The sequence below is a fragment of the Pristiophorus japonicus genome, chromosome 1 (genome assembly GCF_044704955.1).
Source record: "Pristiophorus japonicus isolate sPriJap1 chromosome 1, sPriJap1.hap1, whole genome shotgun sequence".
NCBI lineage: Eukaryota > Metazoa > Chordata > Chondrichthyes > Pristiophoridae > Pristiophorus > Pristiophorus japonicus.
The window spans coordinates 49,077,906-49,102,676 of record NC_091977.1 but is presented as its reverse complement, the minus strand read 5'-3'; the positions used below and the strand labels follow the sequence as shown (position 1 = coordinate 49,102,676).

The 24,771-nt window shown below is 45.0% G+C and overlaps 1 long non-coding RNA gene across 1 annotated transcript; it reads right to left on the bottom strand.

The window, feature by feature from the left end:
* Positions 1-16,497: 16,497 nt before the first annotated feature.
* Positions 16,498-22,703, bottom strand: LOC139279002 (uncharacterized). Its single transcript, XR_011596398.1, has 3 exons — positions 22,653-22,703; positions 16,714-16,856; positions 16,498-16,563 (listed from the first exon to the last, which is right to left on the bottom strand). It is a non-coding gene; the product is annotated as an uncharacterized lncRNA (long non-coding RNA).
* Between the last annotated feature and the right edge of the window lie 2,068 nt (positions 22,704-24,771).

Sequence of the window (24,771 nt, the reverse complement as noted above, 5' to 3'; positions counted from 1 at the left end):
GTTTCTGGAGTGAGACTTGAACCCACAACCATCTGACTCTGAGACACATGTGCTACCCGCCGCGCCACAGCTGACACTGCAAGAACCCCAGCAGAAACTCACCCTCAAATGGCATTATTACATCAAAAGAATAGGGATCCATTGACAAGATCAACAACTTTGGCAACGGTGACAATACAGCTGACAAATAGAACCTACTTTATTCATTATGAGTTTCCTACAGTAAATATCAAAACAAGGATAGCCCAAACAATTTTCGGGAAAAGAAAAATAGTGGGTAACTGAAGCATTTATTATCTATATCAAGAATTGAAATTACATTACCTGAAAGTGCTGATCACAGCATTTGCTGCACTAACTGATTTAATCAGCAGGATTAAACAAACAAAAATGCTAAGAAAACAACTGTGCCATTTTTTGTATTTGTTTAAAACTACAATACAACCCTTGTGATTCCTCAGTGCATTTATTCACTGAGGACCTTTGTCGTACAGACCAAGAAAATCCCAAGTTTAATACCCTGCCTGGACCGAGTTAACTAAGCTCTGAAATTCTCTCCCTCTCTCTCCTTCCTTAAGATGCTCCTCAAAACCCATCTCGTTGGTCAAGCTTTGGTCACCTGTCCTAATAGCTCCTTATGTGGTTGGGTGTCAAATTGTGGTTGATTACACTCCTGTGAAGCGCCTTGGGATGTTTTACTACATTAAAGGTGCAATATAAATGCAAGTTGTTGTAAGCTCATAAGCTTCCATAACTCTATGTTATGGAAGGGTGCTAAGGTCAGTGTTCATATATGTGTGTGTGTGCATATGTATGTGCGTACATGTCCGAGAACAGGACTGAGCTTGGTTGCAAGGACCCATACCATTAAGTAGTCTATTGACATTCACTTCAGTTTATGAAAGTAAACAAGCACAAAATATAAAAACAGATAGCAAGAGTTTCTATAGGTATATAAAAAGGAAAAGAGTGGCTAAAGTAAATGTTGGTCCCTTAGAGGACGAGACCAGGGAATTAGTAATGGGGAACATGGAGATGGCAGAAACTCTGAACAAATATTTTGTATCAGTCTTTATGATAGAGGACACTAACAATATCCCAACAGTGGATAGTCAAGGGGCTATGTAGGGGGAGGAACTTAACACAATCACAATCACTAAGGAGGTGGTACTCAGTAAGATAATGGGACTAAAGGCAGATAAATCTCCTGGACCTGATGGCTTGCATCCTAGGGTCTTGAGAAGTAGCAGCAGGGATTGTGGATGCATTGGTTGTAATTTACCAAAATTCCCTGAATTCTGGAAAGGTCCCAGCAGATTGGAAAACTGCAAATGTAACGATCCTATTTAAAAAAGGAGGCAGACAAAAAGCAGGAAACTATAGACCAGTTAGCCTAACATCTGTGATTGGGAAGATGTTGGAGCCCATTATTAAAGAAGCAGTAGCAGGACATTTGGAAAAGCAAAATTCGGTCAGGCAGAGTCAGCATGGATTTATGAAGGGGGAAGTCATGTTTGACAAGTTTGCTGGAATTTTTTGAGGATGTAACGAACCGGGTGGATAAAGGGGAACCAGTGGATGTAGTGTATTTGGACTTCCAGAAGGCATTTGACAAGGTGCCACATAAAAGGTTACTGCACAAGATAAAAGTTCACGGGGTTGGGGGTAATATATTAGCATGGAAAGAGGATTGGCTAACTAACAGAAAACAGAGATTCAGGATAAATGGTTCATTCCCTGGTTGGCAATCAGTAACCAGTGGGGTGCCACAGTGATCAGTGCTGGGACCCCAACTATTTACAATCTATATAAACGACTTGGAAGAAGGGACTGAGTGTAACGTAGCCAAGTTTGCTGATGATACAAAGATGGGAGGAAATGCAATGTGTGAGGAAGACACAAAAAATCTGCAAAAGGACATAGACAGGCTAAGTGAGTGGGCAAAAATTTGGCAGATGGAGTACAATGTTGGAAAGTGTGAGGCCATGCACTTTGGCAGAAAAAAAATCAAAGAGCAAGTTATTATTTAAATGGAGAAAGATTGCAAAGTGCTGCAGTACAGCGGGACCTGGGGGTACTTGTGCATGAAACACAAAAGGATAGTATGCAGGTACAGCAAGTGATCAGGAAGGCCAATGGAATCTTGGCCTTTATTGAAAAGGGGATGGAGTATAAAAGCAGGGAAGTCTTGCTGCAGCTATACAGGATATTGGTGAGGCCACACCTGGAATACTGCGTACAGATTTGGTTTTGGTTTCCATATTTACGAAAGGATATACTTGCTTTGGAGGCAGTTCAGAGAAGGTTCACTAGGTTGATTTCGGAGATGTGGGGGTTGACTTATGAGGAAAGATTGAGTAGGTTGGGCCTCTACTCATTGGAATTCAGAAGAATGAGAGGTGATCTTATCGAAACGTATAAGGTTATGAGGGCGCTTGACAAGGTGGATACAGAGATGATCAGCCATGATCATATTGAGTGGTGGTGCAGGCTCGAAGGGTCGAATGGCCTACTCCTGCACTTATTTTCTATGTTTCCACTGATGGCGGAGACTAGAACTAGAGGGCATGATTTTAGAATAAGGGGTCGCCCATTTAAAACTGAGACGAGGAGAAACTTCTTTTCTCAGAGGGTTGTAAATCTGTGGAATTCACTGCCTCAGAGAGCTGTGGAAGCTGGGACATTGAATAAATTTAAGACAGATATAGAGAGTTTCTTAAACGATAAGGGGATAAGGGGTTATGGGGAACAGGCAGGGAAGTGGAGCTGAGTCCATGATCAGATCAGCCATGACCTTATTGAATGGCGGAGCAGGCTCGAGGGGCCGTATGGCCTACTCCTGTTCCTATTTTTTTATGTTATTATGTTCTTATGTCCTCTCACATGAATAATGGTAACTCAGACAAGGTACTGAAGGGTGAACGGGCCCATGGAACCATAACCCAGCAAGAGGTCAACACTGTCAGGAGATAAGGGCACGGAAGAGAATTGAGCAGAGGAAAACTACAAGATATTTCATTCATTAAAAGAAATAAAAGCACAAAAAGTGCCGTAAATGACCAATCCGTAAGTAGAGAGGTTCTGTGACTCTTCAACACATTGCACAATTGTGTTATTACGGTGAATTCAGAAGAAACATCTTTACCCAGTGAGTGGTGAGAATGTGGAACTCGCTGCCACAGGGAGTGGTTGAAGCGAATAGTATAGATGTATTTAAGGGGAGGTTAGATAACCATATGAGGGAGAAGGGAATAGAGAGTTATGCTGATAGATTTAGATGAGGAAAGACAGGAGGAGGCTCGAGTGGAGCATGGCATGGACTGGTTGGGCTGAATGGCCTGTTTCTGTGAAGTTATCCTGTGTAATCCTATGTAATCCTATAGTACATCAGTACTGATTTCAGAAGACACTGGATTTCAAAATTTCCTTTTAAACTGGAGGTTTGAAACTGAGCACAAACTGACAAGAAGAGAGTGGCTGCATTAAAATTAAGAACAGATATGTAATCCTATGTAATACACATATACCTAAAGATTTGTTTTATTTTGTTTACTGTTTTCTATATTTTGCCAGTGGGGGTGAGAGAGGAAAACATTAGACAGCAGACTCCCACAATCAAATCATGAACTTTGACAAGAGCTGATATTGGAATTTGTATAACCGGATGATGCAGGGAAATATTGTATCCTGTGGAGATCACAACACCATCAGGAAAGACATATTTTACATTTTCTAACAAAAAACAGCAAATAGTGCATAATTAATTTTAAAATCATTTCTTTTTAATTTAAATTTATACTTACCGCACAGAACTGATCAAAGCCAAGCAAGTGCGAAAATGAACTATTGTACATTAATGATGCCAGACTGGTCACGAAAGTAAAAGCCCATGGGATCCAGGGCAAAGTGGCAAGTTAGATCCAAAATTGGCTCAGAGACAGGAAGCAAAGAGTAATGATTAATGGGTGTTTTTGTGACTTGAAGGGTGTATCCAGTGGGGTTCCACAGGGCTAAGTGCTGGGTCCCCTGCTTTTTATGGTATATATCAATGACCTGGACTGGAAAATTAGGGGTATGATTAAGAAGTTTGCAGATGACACTAAAATAGGCTGTGTGGTTGATAATGAAGAAGAAAGCTGTGGACTGCAGGAAAATATCAATGTATTGATCAGGTGGGCAGAACAGTGGCAAATGGAATTCAATCTGGATAAGTGTAAGGTAATGCATTTGGGGAGGTCTAACAAGGTCTAACAATACACATTAAATGGTACAACACTGAAAAGTGTAGAGGAACAAAGGGACCTTGGAGTGCAGGTCTACAGATCCCGTGGTTAAGAAGGCATATGGAATACTTGCCTTTATTAGTCAAGGCATGAAATACAAGAGCAAGGAGGTTATGCTTGAACTGTATAAAACACTGGTTAGGCCATAGCTGGAGTATTGTGGGCAGTTCTGGTCACCACATTACAGGAAAGATGTGATTGCACTGGAAAGGGTGCAGAGGAGATTTACAAGAATGTTGCTTGAGCTGGAGAATTTTGGCTATGAGGAAAGATTGGAGATGCTGGGTCTGTTTTCTTTGGATCAGAGGAGGCTGAGGGGCGACCTGATTGAGGTGTATAAAATTATGAGGGGCCTGGATAGAGTATATAGAAGGACCTATTTCCCTTGCCAAGGGTCAACAACCAGGGGGAATAGACCACATTTGATCAGTTCCACTGGACAAGCCACATTGTTCGCATGCCAGACATGAGACTCTCAAAGCAAGTTCTCTACTCGGAACTCCTTCACGGCAAACGAGCCAAAAGTAGGCAGGGGAAACGTTACAAGGACAGCCGCAAAGCCTCCATGATAAAGTGAAACATCTTGACTGACAACTGGGAGTCCCTAGCCAAAGTCTGCTCTAAGTGGAGGAAGTGCATCCGGGAGGGTGCTGAGCACCTCGTGTCTCATCACCGAGATCATGCACAAATCAAGCACAGGCAGCAAAAAGAGCTTGCGGCAAACCTGTCCCACCCACCCTTTCCCTCAACGACTATCTGTCTCACCCGTGACAGGGACTATGGTTCTCGTATTGGACTGTTCAGCCACCTAAGGACTCATTTTTAGAGTGGAAGCAAGTCTTCCTCGATTCTGAGGGACTGCCTATGATGATGATAGATTTAAAGTAATTGGGGGGAGGTTTAGAGGAGATACAAGGGGAAATTTCTTCACCCAGAGGGTGGTGGGGGTCTGGAACTCACTGCCTGAAAGGGTGGTAGAGGCAGGAACCCTTACCACATTTAAAGGGTACTTGGATGTGCACTTAAAGTGCCGTAACCTACAGGGCTACAGACCAAGAGCTGGAAAGTGGGATTAGGCTGTATAGCTCTTGGTCGGTCGGCGTGGACACGATGGGCCCAAATGACCTCCTTCTGTGTTGTAAATTTCTATGATTCTATGATCTAGGATAGGGTATAAAAACAGAGAAGTCCTGCTACAACTGTACAGGGTATTGGTGAGGCCACACCTAGAGTACTGTGTACAGTTTTGGTCTCATATTTAAGAAACAATATACTTGCAGTGGACGTTGTTCAGAGAAGGTTCACTACGTTGATTCTGGAGATGAGGGCGTTGACTTATGAAGATAGGTTGAGTAGGTTGGGCCTATACACATTGGAGTTCAGAAGGCGGAGATAGACAGATTTTTGAGCAATAAGGAAATAAAGGGTTATGGGGAGTGGGCAGGGAAGTGGAGCTGAGTCCTTGACTGGATCAGCCATGATCTTAATAAATGGTGGAGCAGGCGCGAGTGGCCAAGTGGCCTACTCTTGCTCCTATTTCTTGTGTACTTATGTACTTATGCCTATGGCATTTGTTCTCTACGCCTTTGGTTCATGCACTCAGTCACCCTACAAAGTCTAACAAGAATGAGGGTAGGTTACATTGTTCATCCCAAATCTCAGAAAATACCAGGGCAAAATGCCGAAATATGCACATTTTTATGGCTCTGTTTTCAGATTCTTCCAGTGGAGCATGCCACCCTCGACATTCTTAACAGAGCTTGTCCTCCTCACCCTTTTCAGATGCCCTATGTCTGATACGACCCACATACATGAACAAAGGCAGATGAAAACAGGCATTTCATAGCATGATTATCCATTCCAATAGACCTATCATGTCAAAGTAAAGAATGCATGGGGAGTCTTTTATAATTCACCACAGCCGTGCTTTATCTTTTCAGCAGGCTGTTTTTGCAATCCACATGACTGCAGTTAGCATTTTAATTTTAAGATAGGAAACGTTCGCCTAGATGACTTACAAATGTTAATCATAACGAACTTTGATGTTCGCTGCAAACCCACAGCAACCCATTCAGGTTTTCACAGGTAAGCGTGAACGGCAGGCTCCTCTGGGAATTCTTCTCCAACAGTTGCTGGGAGGTCTGTTGCAGTGTTTTTGCACTAAAATACTAAAAATAAAATTCCCGCTTTATATACTCCCAGATTGTGAGCCATTTATAAATGTCTTGTGGATGCGTATATTTCTCACATTTTGTTTTAACGACGCTCTTGATTAAACTGCAGAAAATTCCTTTTTGCAGAGGTTATATTTTGCAGAGGTTATATTTGAGCATTTCAGTTCTCAATACTCAAAGGATTAGTACAGCACAATGGAACTTTTGTTGTGAGTGATAAAATGGCATTTGCCTGAACAGAAATGTCATGTGTAGTGCATATCATAATAAGCAGTTAATCGTGTCATAACGAAATATCTATTCATCATCCTGTAAAAAAATGCCCTTTTGTAGCCCAAATATAGTTTTACATCTACTGTCTGTGTGCAGTACCTCCCTTCATGCAGCTCACACTCTCTGACCCGTTTTGCACTCAATTGAATCTCAATGTCTATAAGCCACATGTGCACTTGAAACTCTAGCTCTGTGTTCCTGTATTTGTACACTTAATTAGGTAATGTAGTTAGCACCCATTAAAATGGAGACCCATATCCAATCATCTTAAAAGTTTTTAATTCGTCACATTTCAGTTGACACAAGAAGCTTGTTTATTTACTACTGTTTTAGTCAACTTTTTGACAAATGCCAACCAAATTAGGAACATAGGAACAGGAGGAGCCAGGCATTCAGCCCCTCGAGCCTGTTCCGCCATTCAATTAGATCATGGCTGATCTGTATCTTAGCTCCGTTTACCTGCCTTGGTACATGGGGCTAGGAATTCCGTAGTGTCACGGTTAACTTTGGAAAAGTAGAAAAAGTAGCGGCAGGCACTAATGATACTCTCCTGCCAGGAAATTCCGCTTTAGCGCTCCAAGAGGGAAGTGGAGCGCTAAATCAAGCGCTAACCACTTCTCTTCGGGCGCTAAAGTCTGAGAGCAGGGAGGTAGCGGCAGAGCATTGAACAATTTCGAGTACATTGGTAACAGCATCAGAGGCTGCTTCTCTCGCTTAAAGGGAAGAGCCAATGATGGTGCACAACATACTTGTCGGCAGTTCCGTGTTGCAAGGCGACCTGCGCGACTGCCATTACAGCCCCAAACACTCTCACAAAGTGGAGGGCTGGGACATCTTGGAGTAATGAAAAATCAAAAACTTTCAGCAGGCACCAGACTGGTGCAAATAATAAAGGTTGGCCTACCTGAAAACCATTCCCATTAATTAGCATTCCCCAAGCGGCCAGCCGAGTTGACAATGCCTCCTCTTCCTGCCATTGTTCTTGCCCAGCGATACAGCAGGGGGCCGGAGACAATTTCACATCCGGGGCAATAACGGGACGCTGCGCACTTTATGATGTCACGATCTGCGAGGCACTAAAGACCCAGGCAGTAAGAGTTAGCGCCAACGCTAAACCGCCACTGAAGTTCACAAGCGTCGCTGCATTTGCCGTGCCCAGTTGTTAACCCCTTAGCGCCCGGTCGCTAACCTCTTAGTGCACCCCCTCCCCCCCCTGCCCGGGCGCTAACAGGAGGCACTAAGCAGCCAAATTTCTCCCCCCATGTCTTTTAATACCCTTGCCTAACAAACGCCTATCAATCTCAGTTTTGCCTTTTTCAATTGATCATTTTCAACAGATTTTGGGGAGAAGAGAGCCCCAGATTTCCATTATCCTTTGTGTGAAGAAGTGAGTCCTGACATCACCCTTGGATTGGTGCTTAAATCTGAACTTTTCCAACCGAGCATGTCTCAACTTGGAGTATGGGGTCAGAAGTGCCCTGACTACCAGCTCCTTTATAACATTTTCAATGAACGCAGCACCAGAAAGTAAGGAAGCAATTTAGCTGCCTCTGAAGGTGTCGAGACCCACCGAACGATGAGCTTTACTGGTGTCCCCAGGGGCAAACAATGCCAGCAGCAGCAAATTAAAATGCTGTCATTGGGAGTGATGCCTCTGTATGAATGGATCATCCCCCACCAACTGAAAAAGGTCTGGGCCAGAAATAAAGTCATGAACCTTGGCTTTCCAACAATTGTTCAGACAACATTGCTGTTTGTCTGTTGCTTTGGTGCTGTGACATTCACTCTGTAATGTAAAATGGGCAGATTCCATCTCGCTGGGAGTCCTTGGCATCTTGAAGCACTTCTGTAATATAAAAGAGAGGGTCATAATTCAGCAGAAAACGATTCAACAGGATGCTGTCACTATTTAACATCGCGAATAAAGGAATGCCATATTTCTGTCCACTAATCCAAGTTTATCACTATGCCAAGTTTAACAACTAATTATCAAATAAACTTGCCTCTGCCATTGGGACGCTGAAACTAAATACAAAATATGTCCGCAGTAGATACAAATGGTGACAATACTGGAGTCTGTACCTAAAGTAGATGGATAATAACAGCATGTTTTAAAGGTCTAGACCAGACAGAGTACATAGGCTTTCAGTATGCTGCAGCTGCTTAGATAAATGACTGCCCATTACAGTTTTCCACTATATAATGACAATATTAACTATATCTTTCAACTGAGTGCTTATTCCTCCAAAGTGTACTGTTACAGTTTGAATCTTGAGTAAATGGCAGATTATGAAATTGTTTAATTTTTTTGACAAGGAGCCCATACATTAAATTCAAGAGCATAAATAGACTTTTTAAATACCAGTAACAAAAGTTCAAAGGCTCTTTATGATAGTAATTAAAACTGGAAAAGAGCAGCTGATTCTAGATGTCCCAGACTGAAATATCTTCCTACACATCCTTTCAATCCCTTTGCTGAATCTTATCTGATGATCCTTCTAGATTGCCCCACCCACACTGGTCAGAAAATGTAGCCCATGTCCGCTCCAGTATGTAGTTAAAGATGTCTGACATCTATACACACAATATTGCAAGTGTGAAGACTGTGGAGGAGAACAGATTTCTGCCAGCAGAGTTAGATATGCTGAGGGAATGGGCCAAACTCTGACAAATGGTATTGAACCTGGATAAGTGCATGTTATGGATCTGTGCAGGACCAACAAGGTAGACTTACACTTTACATGAAACCGAACTGAAATCGATTGAGAGAGAAAAGGATCTTGGGGTTATTAGTTCATGTTTCTCTAAAGGTTCTTGACCAATGCTGAAAAGCCATAACCAAAGCAACTTGCATATTGGGGTAATAACAGGACAAATCAACATGACACAAAGCACACCATTTTTTCCTTGGATAGACCAAATTTAGAATACTGCATCTAGTTTTGTTCCCCTCATATTACTTCCTTTACAGCACTTTCAGTGAAGGGAGCACATTACAACAGTGACTACACTCCAAAAGTACTTCATTGGCTGTAAAGCGCTTTGAGAAAGGCACTATATAAATGTAAGTCTTTCTTTCTTTTCTTGTTGCATAGAGATTTTGGAAAAGATGCAGAGGAAGGCCACAAGTATGATTCCCAGCCTGAAGCACCTTAGTTACTAAGATAGCTGGGTCTATTCACTTCAGAGATGTGTAGGCTTCGACATGATTTGATAGAGGTATATAAAGTAGTTAAAGGATTAGATTATGTTCCGATGGATAGATTATTTCAATTTGATAGATTGGTCATGTGACTAAGTTAATGCAGGGTCGGACTAGATTAGATGTTAGGTGGTTCTTCTTTCCTAGAGGATAGTAGACCTATAGACCTATCAGCACGAGACTGGAGCAGCTGGAGGGAGATTTAAACATCAGCGTCTCCCTGACAACGGAGGCAGCTCGAGCCTGGAGCTATTACAGGTCCTATCAAGATGACAAAATGAGAAATAAAAAGTAATAAAATTATGACATCACAAGGATGGAGGACAGTGATTGGTTCTTCCAGATTACTTGAATCACTGGACAGGGAATTAATCTTAAAGGCAGCTAATAACTGATTTAATTTGCTTCAATTGCTGATTTTCTAATTTTAACTTAAGTTATAATTATGAAATATATTATTTAATTTTATTTAATTATAATTAACCTTTATTATAGTGATTTTACTATTGTATACTCCTTATTGTATTATTTATTTTATTTTAATTCTTTTCACCTGTATCTAGCTGCGTGCGCATTTTGACTGCCGCTTCGGACTTAATTCTCATACTTTTTCTCTCTTTCCCTCAATGGTCAATATCTAACATGTTGTAAAATTATTGTGAAGCCCCTTGGGGTGTTTTACTACGTTAAAGGCGCTATATAAATCAAAATTATTATTATTATTATGGAACAAATTGCCAGCTTATGTTTTTGGTGCTGACACTGCATACTTTCAAAAGAGAGCAGGACCAGTTTCTGGCTGGGGTAGAGATTGCCAGTTTTATAAAAGGTAAGTGAAATATCAGGTATTATAAGCATGGTCAAAGTGGTCTCCTAGTTTTGATCGCCTAAAGGATTCAGAGAAAAAATTTCCAGATCGTACTTTCGCTAATTTGGCCTCGAGTTGTTTTCTATTCCCCGCTCCCCCCTCCTCCTCTTGGAAGATTACATGGCCGCTGGTGGGTAGTGGGTGTCCAACCATGATGCTTCAGGCATCACGACTGTGAGAGACTGGCTCGATGGACCAGATGATCTTTCCTGTCCGACATTTTTGGATCTTTCTATGTTCGTAATAAACTCAGAGCTCTGACATGGCAAGCGAGTCCCAGGTGGGCAGAGGAAACGCTTCAAGTATACCCTCAAAGCCTTGAAAATGTGCAACATCCCCACTGACACCTGGGAATCCCTGGCCCAGGACCGCTCAAAGTGGAGGAGAAGGCGCTGAACACCTCAAGTCTCTTCACCGGGAGCACGCGGAAGCCAAACGCAAACAGTGGAAGGAGCGCACGACAACCCAAGCATCCCACCCACCCATCCCTCCAACCACCGTCTGTCCCACCTGTGACAGAGACTGTAGATCCCGCATTGGTCTCATCAATCACTTGAGAACGCATTAGTGTGGAAGCAAGTCATCCTCGACTCCGAGGAACTGCCTAAGAAGAGAAGAAGAATATAAGAAACCATTTAACATTTTTATAGATGTAACTTATTAATTCAGTACTACATTTTTGTCACATATATTTTTACTAATTTTCTTGGCTTGCACACATGTCAGATATGAACGTTGAATTTCATGGATGCTCGTTGTTGTATTCCCCTCTTTCCATAGAGTAATTTTCATGGTGTGTGGCTACATGGAGCATTTTCAGTCAAGGCCACATTTTCATTGTGGAGACAAAATGACACTATTTTGGGGCGTAAGTCAGTTAGAAAAGTGCATGGATAAGCTGAAATTTCAGGGATATTTGGGATCGCTGTGCATACAAGTGATGGAAGGTATTTAGTTCTTTTAATTGGGTCTAAATATGCAACTTACATTAATTATAGAAGGGGGATTTAAAATAAAACACAGATTTTCATTATTTGTTTTAAGATTACCTTAATTCTAAGTCTCTGTGTAAGCTGGCTCACCACAAACATGCAGAGCGAGACCAAGGAACATTGGTTGTGCTTCAGTCACAGACTTTGTCTACTCTGGGTACATCTGGAACATATTATTAAGAGAGAAGCTCAGACTTCAAGCAATTTCTAGCTCAAACTGGTGGCGAGGCACAGCCTTCAATGGGGACATTGTGCAGCAGTAGTTTAAATACAGACCGAGCCACATTAAACAAAAAGAGAGTGCCTTGGTTGAAATAAACTATCGCAAACTCAGAATTCTCGTTCTCATTCTTTAAGTGGAAGCTCTGGAAGCAAACTGCTGGAAAATGTAATGCTTTTGTGAAGAACAATTTGGCATACTACCCAAAACATAAAAGTACTTGGACTGTGGCCTATTCATTCTGTGATTATGGAATGGAAATCGATCTGTGGAACAGGACAATTCAACACTAATTGTGTGTGGAGAAGCCATGTTTATTCTGCACAGAAATCTGAAAATGCTATTAGTCTCTGAATTGCACGAGAATGATAGACAGTTGCCATCTTTCTCTGTAAAAGTGTATTTTATGCTGCATTTGTAAAGCACATTGAGAGGACATTGTACTACCATGGAATCTGGGTTGGTACATTTAGCACAGCTGCACAGTTATGCTGGGGGAGGTGCTGATGTGGTAGAGGCAAAAATCATTCACATTTGCAGAATGTTCCCAGGAAAATGTCTATTGAAGTAAGGGAGGCTTGCAATCCAAAAGCCACTAATGAATGGCGTGCTTGGCAAAGGAAATCTTTTATTTACAGAAGTCAAGTGAGAACCCAATGGCAAATTATGTTGAACATTTCAGTTAGTAATTACATTTGCGTGCGACTGTTGCATTTTTTTCTCACAGTGGGATTTTTTTTTTTTTTTTTAAAGGCGTTTGCCAAATTTTCCGTCAATATTCTTGCTAGGATAAAAAAAAAAATCACATAATTTTGAAAGCAAATATTCCTGGATGTGAAACCATCAGAATCAAAACCAACATACATCTGTTTTGTACAAATCCTGGGAACAAATTAATACTGGATTAAAAAGAGAAAATCCTGTCTGCTGCTTTAAAATGTCTGCACAAAAACCCTTTCAAAATCTGCTCTGTGACCTATTTTTCAACCATAGTTTGCTAATAATTTCATGAGTTAAGTTCAGCGACAAGTACCACAGAATGTCAAGCATAATTGTCATTCATAAAGTTACAGAAAAAAAACTTTACAAGAAATATATACATTTTTTAAACGGTGACTATTTTCTGGGGTCCACGCGGGCACGATTGGAGGCGGGTCAGGCGGGAAATTTGACATAAGTTGCGGCGGGTCGGGAACCCGCAGTCATCCCGCCCCCACGTGCCTTTCCCTCGGGCGTGTTTGCCGGTGCGGCAGCGACACAACCGGCAGAGGCGGGCGACCAACTTCAAATCATTAACAGGCAGTTTATTAGATCCTTAAGCGCCTTTTTCCTCCGACCATTCAAATTAATACCGGATTGGCTGTCCACGGGATTCACGCAGCTCGGGAACCACGTCTGTCAGCCTGAGGCGGGAGTTGAGTGGCCATTGATCCAGCTGATTAGATGACAGTATGAAATGTACTATAAAAGATCCCACTTCACAGCTGGTCACTTTCCTCAGGCCGAAGTGGTTGCTGACTGTATTCCCAGCACACCTTTAGCTTTCTACAGGTTGCAAGGGCTGGATTTTCCGCTAATTTGCGCCTCGTTTCGCGCCCCAGCGGGGCGGTAAATGCTGTTTCTGGGTGTGAAATGGGGTGTCTAGGATGAAGCGCCCGGCCGGAGGTTTCGCCAATGGTTTTGCGGTGGCACAAAAACTTACCGCCCCACCCGCTGTTTTGCCCGTCATTATGACGTAAATCGGCGTGCAAGGCTGCGCTCGCGCCCCGGGTGGAAATTTCGGCCCTAACGCCTCATTTAATGACCGCCCCAGGAAACTACTGAACAAAACAGTTGGTCCCAGGGTGCAGCAGGCACTATTGGTGGCATTTTAAAGGGAGGCTGGAGGATCTTATATCGCAGTTGTCAGTGACAGTTACTGTTGCGCGCAGAACGCTGTGCGAGGCTGCAAATTGTAAACAACACTTTTATGTGCCCTAACACTTCGTTTACAAAGTCAGTGAGATATTTCATTGGGGACAATACTAGTTCGCTAGCATATCATGCTGGTTGCTATTGGCAGGTGGCTTCAAGCTGGGAGAAGGGTTCTTGACCATGTTGGGCCATGGAATCGAAGAGGTCACAGACATTTGGGGAGGAGGCCTTATCCCCATGGGTTTGCAGGAACATGACTCATACCTCCATATCTCTGATGTGCAGTGCGATAGAAGGCTGTGCTTCCAAAAAGAAGTGCTGACAGAGATAGGCCAGTTCCTACAAGCAGACCTATAGCCTACCAGCACCAACAGGATTGCGCTGCCCGTCGAGGTGAAGGTGACAGTGGCGATGGTCTTCTATGCCTCCGGCTCCTTCCAAATGGCAGCAGGGATTATATGCAGCATCTCTTAGCACGTTGCGCATTGCTGCATTCACCAGGTTACAAGGGCACTGTATGCATGCAGAATGGACTTCATAAAGTTCCCAATGAGCAAGAACAGCCAGAATGGGAAAGCTCTAGGGTTTGGATGATTTTCAGGCTTCCCAAAGGTTCAAGGTGCCATTGACTGTACACATGTCGCCTTGCGAGCACCATCACACAATGCAGAAGTCTTCAGAAACCGAAACGTACAGCTGGTGTGCGACCACACGCAGCGCATCCTCACAGTGAATGCCCACTATCTAGGGAGCACACATAATGCTTTCATCTTGCATGAGAGCAGTGTCTCATGAATGTTTCAGCGACAAAGACAAGGTAAGAGCGGGCTGATCGGGGACAAAGCATACTGTCTGGCCACCTGGCTCATGACCTCCCTCCGGAACCCTGCCACAGAAGCCGAGCAGCGCTATAATGATAGACATGCAGCCACCCGCAACATCATCGAACAGACAATTGGTGTGCTGAAGCAGCGCTTCCGATGCCTAGATCACTCTGGAGGCAGCCTTCAATACTCCCCACACAGGTCTCAGAGTTCATTGTCGTGTGCTGCATATTACACAACTTAGCCATCATGAGGGGACAGATATTGTCGGTGGGGATTGCAGGACCACCTCAGGAGGAGGAGGAGGAGGACAATGATGAGGAAGGGGAGCCTGGCGAGGAAGCCATTGTGCATCCACCACAACCACAGGGGAGGCAGCATGGAGATGTGGCCACAGCAAGAACCTTATGTCAGCAGCTCATCATTGACCGGTTTGGTTGAACTGGGAAGATGGGGTTGCAGCATTGACTCGCTGCTCCATGCCACCATGCTGGCTATTCTACACTTGATTCTGCGAATGAGACATAAGACACCAACGGCAAAGGTCGAACAAACATTTTAATCGAAAACTGCAACATTTACAATTTCCCCCCTCCCCCACCAAAATCCTTAAAGACTATGTCAATGAACACAAAACTGCTCCATGCAGCGAACAAAATGTAAATTAACACAAGACTGCTTCATGCAGCAACACCACTAAAGAGGAGTGCATTGTTATCACATGTACAATACGGATAATGGTGCAGACGTTCCTGGCAACAGAGCGTTGCCAGCCTTTAGTGGGTCTTTGCAAGACTTGCCCCCCTCCCCCTCTTCCCTTCAACCCATGCCTTCTGCTCCTCCTCAATGACTCCTCAGGGCATGCAGTAAGGCTGCTACAGGGCTGCTGTGTTTGGGGGACAGACAATGCAGGCGGTGTCTGAGGACGTCCTGGACCAGCTCTTGGCCTGGAAGGCCGGGCTTTGAACTGGGGCACCTCATCATCGGCATGACCAGTCACAGGTGACTGTGGTGTCAACCTTGTATGGTGCATGGTTGGTGAGTGAGTGGTGGGATCCGGAATGTTGCGTTCCTGAGGAATGACCGCACTTCCCATTTCCGGGGAACCACTGACTCACCGGCGGGGTTGGGCCTTATCAACTGGAGCATGATGTTTCCCCACAACTTGCTGGCCTGCTTTCACACTGTCACTTCCCTGTGGGACAGTGGGGAATGCAGAGAGTATGGAAGCAGACATGGACTGCATCACTTGGCCAAGCTGAAGCAAAGTTTGTGCCTGTGATGCGCCCGAGTCTGCGGCGTGATGAAGGGCACATGCCACACCCTCTGGAATGCCACTGTCGCTGCTCGAGGCCACCAGCCTCTGTGTGTGGGCAATGATGGCCTCGCTGGACTCACGAGTCACAACGACAATCTGCGACGCTGCCTCCAAAACAGTCGTAGTGAGCTTGTCAATGCTCGCTGGAATCCGTCCCAATGCATCAATAAAGTCACGGTACATCACTGTGGTTTCCCTGGACATTGCCACCAGGTCCAGTTCCATGTCTGCCTGTCTTTGAGTAGACCGACTTTGCCGACTCACCCTCCGGAGATTCCACCCCGGCATTGCATTGCTGTATGCCACTGGGGCCAGGAGCCTCCAAATCCTCAAACCCTGGGAAGTCAGCATCGTCCCCAGATGAAGTTAGTCCCGATGGGGCAACTGATGGGCTGAGATGCTCCGCAGGAGCAATCTCCTCCCCTCCCTCGTCGTCTCCACCATGGCATGATGTGGAAGCCTCCCTCGAGGGATGCTGCACCTCTGGTTGGTCATCTGGAAGTAGAAAACAACAGAGGAGTGGTTAGCAGCAGGGGAGGGAGCAAAGTGACATGAGGAAGGTGGCATTGCATAGATTCATTTGAAGGTCCACCGCAACTCCATAATATCTCTCAATGCAGTGAGTCACGCCATCCATAGACATACCCTCACTCCCCGAAGGGGACTCAGCATCACCCCCGGCAACTGCCCAAGCTGGAACTTCGATTAGGGCCGAGACCCTTTCTTCCACATCCTTCAACAGGATTGGTTGAGCGCAGCTGCTCCTTTCTATTATGGTAGTGTTTGGACTGCAGAGAGAAAAATAGTAAGGGTTTAAAAAGGGTTTCTCTGCTGTTGTGGTACATATGCCTACCAGAGTCCAATAGGTGATACTGTGTGAATGTTATTGTTGCTTCCGTTCAATCTGTTTGGATGTTGCACGTGCTTCATCAGTATTTGTTCACAGGTTTGAGGCATCTAACATGGGGGCTGTAAGTGATCTTTCAGAAAGGCATAGCAGCACTTGGAGTGTATTGCGAGAGACAAAGTAAATGATAGAGTTAATGTGCATGGATGCCAAAGTAAGCCTTCATCTTTATTATGTATTGTGAAAGCCACTCCACAGAGTGTTGAGAGGGACCATGTGCATGATAAACTTCACATAGTGTGTGAGATTAATGTTAGACATCATGGAGGCATTCATAGATGCAAATGGTACTCACCTTGACGAATCTCGTAAGGTCGTTGAACGTTTTTCAACACTGTGTGCCTGTCCTGGGCACAGTGTATGCAGCAGACGCCTCCTGCGCTATCTCCCTCCATATTCGCATAAACACAGGAGGGAGTGGTCTGGCTCCCCCAGCAAGATGGAGTGAGGCACACCTCCCCTCCACTGCGTGGACTAAGGCCTCACTCGCCTCATGACGGAAGCGCCTGGCACGCTGACTTCCCTCCTGCTCCTCCATCTCAGCAGAAGTGGCAGAAGTGGGGCAGTTTATATGTGCATGCGCGCAGGAAGCTGCCACATCCTGCATGAGCGTTTGTGAACGGAAAAGAGAAACAAAAGTTACTGCACATGCACAAAATGGATGCCTCCTTTAATGCCGAAAGTTTCTGCTCAAGTACACAAAGTCAGTCGCGCAATGACTGACTTAACGCCAACGCTCCTCCACATGACTTTTTTGCCGAAATTTCCAGTTGGAGGCGCAAACTATTTTCAAGCTCAAACTTTTACGCTCCACCGCGATTATTGCCCCAAAATTCAAAAAGCCGAAAATCCAGCTCCAAGTGTTTCCAGCAAAGTCACCATCCAGTCTCACCTCATTGCTACAATCTATCACACCATTGAAAGCTTGCTCCTCTGATCGCTACTTGACTTGCCATCTATTCCATCAGAATGAGTGCCGTTTATACTGTCTCACCTTGGTCCTCAGAATCGGACCACGACGAACTCCAACACCAGAAGCACCAGGCACACCATCAGCACCAACAACACCAACCTTCTCCTCAACCACCTGATGTTGCACAGGATGGAGGGCATCAGTGCAGGACTGCACCGTGCCGGAGGGGATACCCCTAACAGAGCGTGTACAGGCAGAGGATGAGTTTCCTCAACATGACTGAGCAGCAGTGCCAAAGGAAGCTCAGGCTATCATGATCACACATTGCTCGAGCAAGACCTGCAGCCCAGAGGAGCGGGTGGACATGCCTTACCAGTGGCTGCCAAAGTCACCAGCGCTCTCATCCACGCCTCATGCTACTTCCAGGGATCTGCCCTCTTTGTCAAGTCAGCCAATTATATTAACTTTGCCACTGATGAAGCCATCAGGACACCCCATCACAACCTGAGTCTTTGTCAACCACAAGGGCTTCCACTGCCTCAATGCTCAGCTGGTCTGCAACCACAGGAGGATCATCAGGCATGGCGCCAAATTCCCTGGCAGCTGCCATGACTCGTCCGTCACCAGTCCATTCTCTCTCAGCTCTTCTCCAAACAGACTTTCCGGCTGGCTGCTTGGAGACAAGGTCTATCACTGAAGACATGGCTCATGACAACCTCGAGGAGACCAAGCAGAGACGCAGGAGAGATACAATGAAAGCTACATTTCCACCAGATGTGTTATAGAGCAGACAGTAGGAATGCTCAAAATGCGCTTCAGATGCCCTGAAAGATGTGGAGCAGCCCTTCAGTACGCACCAGCCACGGTCTCCAGAATCGCCATGGTTTGCTGGGCCCTGCACAACATAGCGCAGCAGCGAGGATTAGTGCTTATGAGGAGCAAGGCACTGAGCGCACCGCCTCTTTAGAGGAGGAGGAGCAAGAGGAGGAGGAGGAGGAGGAGGAGCAGCATCAGCAGGATGACAAGGAGGAGCTTCAGTTGGAGGAACCTGCAGCCCAGATCCCACCAGTATCCGAGCACATTGCTGCCTGGGAGGCCAGGGACAGCCTCATCGTGGCCAGATTTACATACCTTTATGCACTACACCCTTATGGCTGCCAGGTTAGCACCACCCCACAGCAACATCATAAAGGATCTCTGCAATGACCGAGCCATTCCTTTCACACTGACCACCATTATATCCGTTATATCTCACCATTCACTCCAACTCACTAAAGCCACTTTCAAAGGTGCAGACAAATTGGGTGCAAACGTCTTTTTGCCTGGGCGCACCACTGCTAACTCCCGCGAAATTCCACGGGAGTTTAGCGACAACGGCAACCGGTAGTGCTCCCACACACCCTCCCCCTGCCCCCCTGCTCCACGAGCTATGACAATGTCATCACCGTGCGCAGCGACCCATTTTTGCCCCAGAGCAAAAATTCGGAAGCGCCCGCTGAAGCTGCACCAGGCAATACCAGAGACAGCTTCAGGGGGCGCGTACCATGCTGCAGGCTGCTTGCAGGGTGAAATTTCAGGGGGAGGTGCCAGACTGCCTGTTGGCGGCCCGGCCGAACCCGTGGGCATAATGGTCGGCTCGACTTCGCCGACAGAAAAAAATAAGATGGAGTCGCTGGCAGCGCCACCTCCCCTTTAAGGGCGGCCGCGCTGCCAAGCCACAGAAAGGGTACCGACAGCAAAAGCTGTTGGGGGCAGCGCTCCCGCAGGGCAATATTCGAAAGGGGCAATCTCCCGCGAGGCAATTTAGGGAAGGGGTCGCCGCCGGTTAGTAAGGGGTCGGCGCATGCATGTCACGGTGGAAAAACGGGCAGAGCTGTCCCCTACAACGCTCCAAATCTGAAGGAGGGCAATGTTCAAAATGACGGTCCCTCCGCGGTGACTCAGCGACCAGTCTGCACCCACCCATGACCGCCGCTTTCAGGCAGCCACGGGCCTTATAGAAAGGGGCAATTTTGGCCCCACAATGTTTAAGTGTTCATACACTGATATCAAACACTGGAATCTGTCGGCTCCAGAACGCAGAGAGAAATAAATAAGCTGGTAAACCCAGACATTACAATACACGATATGCGGAGCCTCTGACTCCCACACATTCATGTTGTTTCACAATGGTCCAGGATGCAGTTTTTCCAATAAGGAAGATTTGGAATTCATTGTTACTGACATTTTTTTTAAGTAACGCAGACTTATTTGGTGCATGTTACAAACGGTTGAAAATGTGTGACCCTATGAATTTGACAAAGCTTTACCACTAAAATCAATTAAAAGTTCGATATGAAGTAGATTGTGGGAGCACTTTGTGAAGAGACCTAAAGCAGAGGATCAATATAAATGGTCACACATTAAACACAAGATGGCATTGGCTGGTTACGGACCACATTCCCCACCTAACCTATACTAGAAGCCGATCAGTCAGTCTCCTGCTTCTGAGCAACTCATTTTTCCTTAGACTATGAAGAGTTAGATATGGCTCCTTCACTCCATTATGGAAACAGTTATCCTGTTCCACCATAATCCCCATCACCCTGCTCTGGAGGGGGTAGAAAGGAAGTTGGTTAGAATGTAAGGGCAGAAATTTCTGTTGGGCGTTTCTGGGCCTGAAATGGGCGCTGTACATGGCATGCATGTCCCAAGCGGGAGCCCCAAATTCGGCCTAAAATCGGGTCTCGGGCCTCATTAGCATTACCTGGGTGAGCTGCCGGTGCCTATCTCGCCTCCACAGGCAGCTCGCCCATTTGATACAGATACATTTCGGGTCGCTTGCATTGCCGGCAGCAGCCTGAAGGTTAGCCCTGAAGGGAGGAGTGGAGCAGCCAGAGGGCGGTGGTGGTTGTGGAGATTGGGAGTGCTGTGCAGTCAGAGAGTAGTTCTGCTCCTCCTGCCTCCACAGGAACGATATTGAAAAGTTTTTTTCAAAAAGAACCTCACCTTTTGCTGGCGGCAGCTGCTCGGCCACAGCGGCTGCTGAGTAATCGTGAACGGAACAGGCCCAGCTCCTGTTCCACTCACCCCAAAACCAATTTCTGTCAGGTGGATCGAAAACAGGTGTTAGATCCCACATTTACATATGTAACAAGTCAAACGCCTGTATTAGGCGGCTGCCAGGGGCGCCTGAAAAATGAGCGGATCAAATAATCTGTCAGTTGCCTGCCAGAGATACTCAAGGTGAGCGACGTTGATCCCCGAAATTGGTCCTCGTTACACCCGTTTTACAACATGCACAATGAAGTCCAGTTTCTACCCCCAAATTTCACCTCCACAGAGAAAACAGAAAATCTTACAACCCATGATAAAACGTCGACAGATAATTACTTGTGAACTATTCGTAATCAACAATTTTCTCAAATACAGTCTACCACAAATTTCTTTATGTCGTACAGTATATCGGTTCCTTTTTGTCTCATGTTCTGCCTGGCCAATGGGCACCATTTCTACCCATATAATTCTATAATAATTCCAAAAATTTGGACACATTTGGAAAGGATTTTCAGTGCCTTTTGACGCTATTTAAGGGAAAATTAAGGTGGTGCTTTGTGATGCAATTGTTTTTAAATATTTTGTTCTAGGTACTTGAAGTAATGAAGGCAGCCAAACTACCTTCATCTTAAGTACTATTGCCATGTACATAGTGCAATAATTAGACGGCAGTATTTGTATTATTAAATAGAGTTCTATTTAGAGTCAGCCCTATCTGACGCATTTTAGATATTTTGGAATTATGTAGGTCAGCACGACTCATACTGCAGCTTTTAGTCAAACCTATCAGTCAAATGACCTGGATATCCTCATATGCAGTGATAATTAACATTGGCTTTCATTGGCGCTTCAAATTGGCCAACTGCATTCATACTCATCAAGTGTATTTCTGTTTTGTTTTGGAGCATTTAGGCAGATTAAAGACTTTGACAGATAATCCTGGTTAAGCCACTGATAGGATCTAGTACCAGTGTCTGCCCTGTCCTGTGCAAAGCAACATCTGTTCGGCCTTCTATAACTCGATGCAATATGTTGATTGCAACTTTGGTATGGACGATGTCATAATGCCTGATGATCTACTTTTCTTTTACAATTTCTGAGTTTCTCTGTCAGTTCAGACATTTTGGGAGTTTTGGAGAGAATCTGCATCCATAACTAATTCACAAACCTTTAAAGGGGTTTGGTTGACGGGTAAATGTCTTCTAACAACAAAAACAAAGATGCACAGAATGAAACGATGATAAATTGTCTGAATTGTATGGATCGTGTGGGACCATTCAAAACAAGAGACACATTTTCATCCATCCCAGAAACCTTTGTTTTGCTTCGCCCCAGCCTTCCTGTGAACGTGTGCCCATTACCTTTATTGCATATGCTGACTATGGATGTACTCTATGTGTAATCACTGTGAGATTGTATAAGATGGAGACTTGTTTACCTGATGTATTATCAATAAGGTTCACACCATGTACTTGCATGCTGGCACCACTAGAGGCTGCAACTGGTGGAGACCGGGGGTTTCATGCCCTGGTGGCAGGGCCCTGTATAAAAGGCTACACACCATACTAGCAGGGCACTCTGGAGTTTGGAATAAAGGACCAAGGTCACTACAGTTCAAGGAGAACACATTGCCTCATGGAGTCATTCATAAGTACACTATAGACATAACAACCTTCTTCTTCAGCTTCTGTCTCTGTGCTTGGACACTATGTTATGCAGCTCACTCACCTCTGGTCTTTACGCTGTCACTCCATGTAACCTTCTATAAGATATCCAACATGTCTCTGAGTCCAATTTTCTAATGTAGATCAGAGTTCTCAACCTGGTCATTCAAGTGGGCCCATGTTACATAATGATGTTTCCTCCTATTCCTACTCAGAATCAAGAGATACAACTGCTTTAAGAAAGAAAGAGACTTACATTTATATAGCGCTTTTCACGACCACTGGATATCTCAAAGTGCTTTACAGTCAATTAAGTACTTTTGAAATGTAGTCACTGTTGTAATGTGGGAAACTCAGCAGCCAATTTGCGCACAGCAAACTCCCACAAACAGCAATGTGATACTGATCAGGTAATCTGTTTTTGTTATGTTGCTTGAGGGATACATATTGGCCAGGACACCAGGGATAACTCCCCTGCTCTTCTTCAAAATAGTGCCCTGGGATCTTTTACGCCCCCCTGAGAGAGCAGCCGGGGCACCGGTTTAACGTTTCAACCGAAAGACGCAAACTCATGTTGCAGTATAAAAGATGTGTATTCCCTCCGGTGTGAATGGACCTGGTTTGTGTAACAGAGGTAGCCGGGATAGCACTGCCTCCTTGTAGCATTTGCGACTCTTGTTGACAGGAGGGAATTGTCAATGTTGAACACATAGCTGCAAGATTGGCTCACAGGGTCGTGTTGGGTGGGAAGGAAGATTCATTGTCAGAGATGTTTTAGTTGTCCATGAAGGGGAATTAAAAGCCAAACTAGTCCAAAGGTTCCTAGAGAAGTTCAATCAGCAGCTGGAGGAGGATGGGTCATTTGTCAGTCCCTGAACATCAATGCAGAGTTGGAGGATACCTGCTGATTCCACATGGCTGTTCCCACAGTCTACCAGTTGTCCCTGCAATTTTGTCCTGTGTTGTCTGGAGCAAGAACATACCTCCATTGGATGTGACAGAAACACAAGGAAGGTCATGAATCCTTATTGTAATAGCTGTACTTGGAACTTGCACTACTTGTAGAGCTCAGCTGCCAGATTCCTCGCCTGTGCAACCAGACCTCAACCCTTCTCCCCCACCCCGACCCCCTCCCCCCAACCTCCCACGTCCTCAGGGTTCTCAGAGCTTTACTCCTCCTGAGTCCTCGGCCACTCTGCCCTGAGTGGAGACACTCATCCACTTTCCGCTCTGAATATGGGGGAAACAAAGAGAGAGGTAAAGTTTGTAAAACAGTACTCTCCATCTGCTCAAACACTCACTGCCATCCTTTGGACGTAGGATCCAGTTCAAATGCCAAAGAATTTAAATGGAGGAACAACTAGGTACTTGTTACTATGAAATTGCACAGCACAGATCATCTCGGTTCTGAATTACATAAGAACATAAGAAATAGGAGCAGGAGTAGGCCATTTGGCCCCTCGAGCCTGCTCTGCCATTTAATAAGATCATGGCTGATCTGATCTTGGCCTCAACTCGGAGTCAGTATGTTATCGGAATGCTCCAGGCCACACTTGTAGCTCAACAGAATTTTCTGATTCTTAAAATATATATAGACATTTTTTTTTAAATATATTCAAACTTATTTGGGTGAATTCCCTATCTGTTGGTCCACTGGGTAAATGCAGCACCTGATGTGGTACTGAACCGTACAGACGGAGAAGGTACCCGGTTTAATCCCTGTTCAACAATTGGGATGCTACAATTTGCGTCCTTGCCCCTAGGAAGGAAAAGGACATTTTCGGGCAATGTTCCTGATCGCATTCCAATGTCCCATGCTGGAAAGTGCCCCTGGGTGGACTTTGAGCAAACGCAGGGTCCGGTTCAGCTGTGGTGCCTTTACACACAAATAAGTGCCTGACACTTAGGCCTGGATTTTCCTTTGTTATACCACCTACAACCAGGAGGAGCGGCCTACCGACATAACCCTTCCCTGACCTAGATTTCTTCCTCCTGCCTGAGCAGAGAAGGTCTCCAGTTGCCTGTTCACTAGATATATTCATGGAGGTTTCATCACGAGACCTCCTCCCTCTAAAGGCCCTGCAGATATAGGCTTTGTTCCCATTTCTAATATTTCTATATCCGATAAGTGAAAATGTTTAATGATAAAATACATAATGGGCCTAAAATTGAGGTTGGAAGCT